This window comes from Dama dama, chromosome 32 (assembly GCF_033118175.1).
Source record: "Dama dama isolate Ldn47 chromosome 32, ASM3311817v1, whole genome shotgun sequence".
Classification (NCBI taxonomy): Eukaryota; Metazoa; Chordata; class Mammalia; order Artiodactyla; family Cervidae; genus Dama; species Dama dama.
This window is the reverse complement of record NC_083712.1, coordinates 16835467-16841084: the sequence shown is the minus strand read 5'-3', so window position 1 is coordinate 16841084 and position 5618 is coordinate 16835467. Positions and strand designations below refer to the sequence as shown.

Sequence of the window (5618 nt, the reverse complement as noted above, 5' to 3'; positions counted from 1 at the left end):
TTATACATTGTTTAATTTATTGGGTATATACTAGAAATGTTGTTGTTTTTTTCATATTATGTCTTTACAGTTTTTGCCTTACTAATACAGTTCTTTCCCATTACATGTCATGTATTGTTCCACTTGTTCCCACTGCACACCATTTGTTCATTCCTCTACCCAGAGTTCTCCACAACTCTTTGCTGTTGTGGGGAAAAAAAAAAAAGCAAAAGGCTGTTGCTTTGGCCCTCCTGAGTCTCAAGGAATGGGGGGAAAAGCAGGTGTTTTGATGTCATGAATTATGGGAAAGAGGGGAGGAAGGTGCTGCGTAGGGTACAGGTCAGTTGGAAAAACTGGCAGATACCAGATGGTGGCTCTGGGTGTCCTTTGAGTTGGAATCACTCCAGTATGGTGGTTTGGGGGTCCCCACTGTTGATGGGGGCTGAGGTCTCTGGGGCTGTGGACTTCCTGGGTCCCGGGGGCTGCTGCCGTCTCCGCTGGAAGTAGGGACGGTTTCGTGGGTGCTGGGGCTCAGGTTGGGAGCCGTCAGTGGGGCCTTAGCTGGGCTTGGTCTCGCCATCCCCACCTCTGTGGTGGGCTGCTGGGGTGGCCTGGGGTGGAAAGGCCTTCGGTACCTGGGCTGGAATCTGGGTGGGGGTATCCGCTTATCCCCCTGCTGCTGGTCTCCCTCCAATGGGGCTGTCTTTTTGGGTTCTACCCTGTCTGTGCCCTCTATGGGCTGCTGCTGCTGGTTGGAGGGTCAAGGGCCTCGCACGAAGCGCCGTCGGAAAGAAGGGTGGTGGGCGCCGTCATCTGGGCCACTGCCCAGAGTCTTCGACACGCTCCCCTTCGCTGCCTGGCTCTGTTCCGCTTGATGGAGCCTCTGCCACCATGGGTGGCGGGGCAGCTGGGTGGGGCCGGGGAATGAATCAGAGGAACCTGCTTCGGTTGGGGGCATAGCAGCTGCCCTTCACTGGCACCGCCCTCCCCCCCCTCCCCCCCCAGGGCCAGTTACGTTAGCAGCTTCTGCGCCCTTCTCTCCTTCCACGACATCGAAGTCCACGGTCTCCCCATCCCCAACGCTGCGCAGAAACTTCCTGGGGTTGTTTCTCTTGATAGCTGTCTGGTGAACAAAGACATCCTCCTTGGTGTCATTCCTGTTGATAAATCTGTAACCATTGCGCACGTTGAACCATTTGATAGTGCCCAGGACTTGGATTGCTTTTCCACCAGAGATCAGTTTCAGGATCACTGTTTATATTTTACATATTAGGTCAAGTGTTTCCTTAGTGAGGCATAATTAAATTAAGTGAATTCTATTTTCATCCCCCAAACATCCTACCGTGTATCTCTTTGTAGCACTTATTCCAATTTCAAATTATATATCTATAATGTATTATTTATAGTCATCAATAAATTTAGGGATCATGTCTCATTCATCATTATTTATCCAGTTTTTGACATGCTGGTGAAACACAGGCAGTTTTTAATGATTATGTATTTAATGAGTATTTGAATATTATTACCAGTAATTACATATATCAAATATATAACTAAATGCTTTTCAGACTTTCCATGGAGCACACCTTTTGCAGTCTCTCAACTAGATGATTTAAATAGTTTTGTTACTGTGTTTCTGTTTGCATTTGATCCTCTGGAATCAATTTTGCTTGCAACAAAGTTCTCTTTTAAAAAAGAAAGCCAAATTAATTTACTTTCCTCTGAAAAATTTCATATTGGAGGTAATTGAAAGGACTGATAAGACCATTGAGAAGTTGATCACAGTCTAATTCTCAGAAATAATTTATTGAAACCTTTCTTCAGGCTCACTATTTCATGAATACTTGTTTTCTAGCATTTTCTTATACACACCAAAGTTTATTCCTTTGTAGAAGAAGTAACGGATAGTTCAGGCCAAACTGATGGAAAAAATAACATTCCATGATTCACATTAAATAGAAATTAATTTCTCTCTCATGTAACAGATTCAGTTCAGTTCAGTTCAGTCTCTCTGTCCTGCCAGACTCTTTGTGACCCCATGATCTGCAGCACGCCAGGCCTCCTTGTCCATGGCCAACTCCCGGAGTTTACTCTGAGTCCATTGAGTCGGTGATGCCATCCAGCCATCTCATCTTTTGTCGTCACTTCTCCTCCTGCCTTCAATCTTTCCCAGCATCAGGGTCTTTTCAATTGTGTCAGCTCTTCCCATCAGGTGCTCAAAGAATTAGAGTTTCAGCTTCAGCGTCAGTCCTTCCAATGAATATTCAGGACTGATCTCCTTTAGGTTGGACTGGTTTGATCTCCTTGAAGTCCAAGGGACGAACTCTCAAGAGTCTTCTCCAGTACCACAGTTCAAAAGCATCAGTTCTTCAGCACTCAACTTTCTTTATAGTCCAAATCTCACATCCATACATGACTACTGGAAAAACCATAACTTTGATTAGATGGACTTTTGTTGGCAAAGTAATGTCTCTGCTTTTTATTATGCTAAGTTGGTTATACTGTTCTTCCAAGGAGCAAGTGTCTTTTAATTTCATGGCTGCAATCACCATCTGCAGTGATTTTGGAGCCCCAAAAAATAAAGTCTATCACTGTTTCCACTGTTTCCCCATCTATTTCCAATGAAATGATGAGACCAGATGCCATGATCTTAGTTTTCTGAATGTTGAGTTTTAGGCCAACATTTTCATTCTCCTCTTTCACTTTAATTAAGAGGCTCTTTAGTTCTTCGCTTTCTGCCATAAGGGTGATGTCATCCGCATATCTGAGGTTATTGATGTTTCTCCTAACCTTGATTCCAGCTTGTTCTTCATCCAGCCCAGTGTTTCTCATGATGTACTGTGATATAAGTTAAATAAGCAAGGTGATAATATAAAGCTTTGACATACTCCTTTTCCTGTTTGGAACCAGTCTGTTGTTCCATGTAACAGATTAGGGTAGGCCAAGGATCCCTCCAGCTTGCTGATCTTATAGCTTCTTAGAGATTTGTCTTTGTTTGCATTGATTAAACTAGCTATCAGCATCACTTACAAGTTTCAACCCACAGGAATAAGAAATCAGGGACCATATCCTAACAGATCATGACCTATGAATTAAGCCTATATCCATTCATAGTCCATAGTTGCTCATTTCACAGGGTCTCCTGTAATAGTGTGGGAAATGTGGATATGTGTCCTGCTTAAACTTAGAGGAAAAAGGTTTTTTTTTTTTTTTTTTTTTTTTTTTAATTAAATGAAGGAGAAAAAGAATTCTAGGGAAAAGTATTTGGCTTGGTTACAAGGTCATAGCATTTGTTATTTCCTTTGACTGAAATGATTGGACTCCAGATTTTAAAATACTTAGTTCCAAGTTACCCATTCAGGTTTCAACTCATATGAATCTCTTTAGATAAATTTAGCAACAAAGTGTGCATGATCTCCATCATTACTCATAGTTTTTTTCATAGCATTCATCACTACCTGAAAATACCTTGTCCAATTCTTGGTTTGCTTTTCTATTTCTATGTTTAAGTGTCCTATTCTACTTGTTTTTCCATCAAAATAAATATAAGTGAGTTCCTTGAGAACAGGAATTTTGTCTGTGTAATGCTCTATGTCTATGTTTGCTGCATTTAGAAGAAACTTGTTGCATAATTCTCAAAAAATGATGGAATGAGTTAGTAAAATAACAATTTTATGACATATGAACAAATATTCATTTTTCTCTTTCATGCTTGCATTAGACAGAGATGTATATAATAGTAGTTAAATATGTAATATGGTATGCTGATGTAACACATAGAATCAGAAGCAATTCAGTCTATGTTTTAAATATATTTTCATTTTCATGTACACATTAATCATAAGCAGTTCTTTAATAAAGAGACATAATTCATAGCAATATATTCTCTTAACACTATACCTCAACTTATTTCTATGTGGTATGAAAAATTATCTAAGAACTTCTACCTAAATATTTCTCCCACATGGTCACATGATTACTGTATAACATGCATTTCCATTATCAATAGCACAGCTATTGTATAAACAAATGTATCAACATCTATTAGAGTGCATTTAAATAAAGGTAGTGATGGCTATCATAGAACAACTGAAATTTAGGCTAAGGATGCTGCATATAAGGTGTGGCTTTTTAGTAGTTTTTGAAGGAGAAACACATTGTATATAGAAGAAGAGCACTTTAGAAAATAGAATAGTACTTGTAATTTCTGGAAGTACAAATGAACTGCCTAATGTAGCTTCGGCTGATCAAGGAGAATCAGTTGTTGATGGGCTTGAAAACATTTTTCTTTGAAATGTCTTTTTCAAAAGCACAGCTACTTTTGTTCTATCAACTTTGCAATTTACAAAGTCTAGACTTTGATCCTAAAATATGATATTTCATCACTAGTATCACCCTGTGTTTCTGGTTAACTCTTTTAATTTTTTTTTGTCAAGGGCAAACTGAACATTAATTAATTTGATTTGTGTTAACATTATCTCTAAATAATTGGATTTGTTATGATCCCATTACCAGATTCCCTTACATAAGACAATCTCATTAACAGAGGCCTGAGATGTCACTTTAGATCCATTTGGTAACAGAGATACAGACATAAACTCATTATATGATGCACTCTCCATTCTTAAACTGATGAGGTTTGCTCTTGTTGTTTGAAAGCAATATGCCTGTAATCCAGTATTTCTGGAGAGGATAAAGAAAATTATTCTCTAAGAGAAATGGTCTAAAAAGAGAAGGAAAGAGAAGAGGAAGGAAGCAAGCAAGCAAAGAGAAGAAAGCAAAGGTATACATTATTCCTAATCACATTGCACAAAAAGGCAACAGTTATTAAAGTTGTAGAAACATTTCTGCATGCTTTTATTAACCTCAGAGAGCTGTTTATTATCATTCAATGTGCTTAAATTTGTTGAAGATATAAAAATATAGATATTTTTAAATTTATTATAATTTCTGTTGAGACTAGTCTTATCCCTCCAAAAATTAATATGAAATATACATTTCTTATTTGGATTTAAGATAAGAAATTACCAGCACACTTAGTCTGCTGAATACATTTGGTTAGTAAATCTAAGATCTTGCCTTACTTCAGTACCCTCTTCTTACTGAAATCGGTGATTGGGGGGAAATGGAGGTGGCAAGAACTCAGGCAACCAGAAAACAATACTTCTTTATTTGCTCTATATTACACTAGCAATGATCCAAACTGAAGTGATGTAGGCAAATTACAACTGATATTACATTCAGTTTTCCTGGATTGCTCTTTCTTCTATTTCCAAGCAAGTGAAGAATCTGCATTTCTTTGCCTTGGAAACTTTTACAGGGCAAAAGGCAAGAAGTATATGAAGATTATGGGGTTTTTAATCCATTTTTAAATATGTAAGTTTTGTTTATAAAAATAGTACTGTAATTGAGAACAGCAGTTTCTGCCTCACCCCTTCATATCTATGATTTTTACTCTCCAGAGACACACCTATGCAACTCATTCATCTGTTTATTCTTGCATGTTTCATTGTATTTCTGATTACTGTTATAGCCTATTGCCATTTCTGGGTATTTCTATTTATAAAACAGTTGACTGCCTACCGTGAAAGATGAGAATATAACCTTCTTATTCAATGTCCTCTTACCCATTCCCCTCA

At 38.4% G+C, this 5618-nt stretch overlaps 1 pseudogene; it reads right to left on the bottom strand.

Moving 5' to 3' along the window:
• Window positions 1–377: 377 nt before the first annotated feature.
• LOC133050399 (Y-box-binding protein 2-like) lies at window positions 378–4601 on the bottom strand (annotated as a pseudogene).
• Window positions 4602–5618: the final 1017 nt, after the last annotated feature.